This window comes from Homarus americanus, unplaced genomic scaffold (genome assembly GCF_018991925.1).
Source record: "Homarus americanus isolate GMGI-L3 unplaced genomic scaffold, GMGI_Hamer_2.0 scaffold51476, whole genome shotgun sequence".
Taxonomy (NCBI): domain Eukaryota; kingdom Metazoa; phylum Arthropoda; class Malacostraca; order Decapoda; family Nephropidae; genus Homarus; species Homarus americanus.
In genome coordinates this window covers 50751-52087 of record NW_024736148.1, presented here as the reverse complement: position 1 = coordinate 52087, position 1337 = coordinate 50751, and positions in this window count along the sequence as shown.

Sequence of the window (1337 nt, the reverse complement as noted above, 5' to 3'; positions counted from 1 at the left end):
CATGTAAGCAGTATTATCTGTGTGGTTCCTCTTTACTTTCATTTGTTTGCTTAGTTTATTTTCCTTTATCCAATTGTATATATTTCTACATTCTTGCAGTCGATTGTTATTTTTGTCTACATTCCATAAGCCAATTGTTTTTGTCTACATTTAGCTTATCGTTTTTGTCTACATTTAGCTTATCGTTTTTGTCTACATTTAGCTTATCGTTTTTGTCTACATTTAGCTTATCGTTTTTGTCTACATTTAGCTAATCTTGTTTGTCTGCATTATTTTGTCTAGTTATTTATTTACATTCCTTTAGCCAATTATTTGTTGCTTAAATTCTTTTGAACCACTGTTAACATCTTGCAGTAAACAGCAACCACAGAATTCAGGAAATTCACTACACTCAATCGATAGAACTATTTTTCTATGATCATTTTCTTATATTACATTAGGTTAGGTTGGGTTAGGTAACACTTTTTTTATCAGATTCTTTGGTTGCTGTAATCTGCAATTTTACCACATCTTTTATCTTCTTTAATGAATTGAATACAGAAGAACGGACATGTCACCCCGGAGCGAGGTACACTTTAAGTGTGAGTGAACTTGTGTGTAGTCAGAGTTTAATAGTTTTTTGTCTTACAAAAGGTGGCTCTTCCTCGCCGTCTCTGAGTCATATTTCACGTTAAGAATATCCGCTGTGCTGTTATGTATTGACTCACTATTAATAATCCTTACTTCCTTCCAAGGTACTGCCTCTTGACCATCATCTGTGTTACCTCGCTGATAGAAGCAGTTTGCCACACTATGCCACAGTCTAACAAAGGAAGATATAGCCGCAGTTCGTTGATTGGTGGTCTGCTGAAGGTGAGTGTAATAATGCAGTTATCTACATATATACATGCATAAGATCGTTGAAGTAGACTTGCTACAATAGACGACACAGTACACTTCCTTGGGGCACTGAAAGGTGACTCTGGAGGACAGCCTCTCACTCTGAGCGGCGTGATGGCTAGTCTCTCTGTACTCTGACAGCCATGTTGTGTTCAAGTCCTAACCCCGTCCGTCTGAATGTCAGGTTGTGTGAGGACAGTCTTATGGTGTGATGGTCCTACAGTATGTTTCTTTTTTTTTGCGTTCGTTTTACTTGATCATGTACCCAGTCCATTGCTCCATTCATTTATTTGTTGTTTACATTGCCTTCATGGTACAGTATTTAAAAGACACCGTTTTAATTATCTTCCTTAGTTTATTGTGCAAACAATGCACTTTGTTAACGTTTAATGAGAAACAACTTGACAGGAAATAAATTTGGTGTAGTGTAGTCAGAACACACATTCATCTAAATTCGG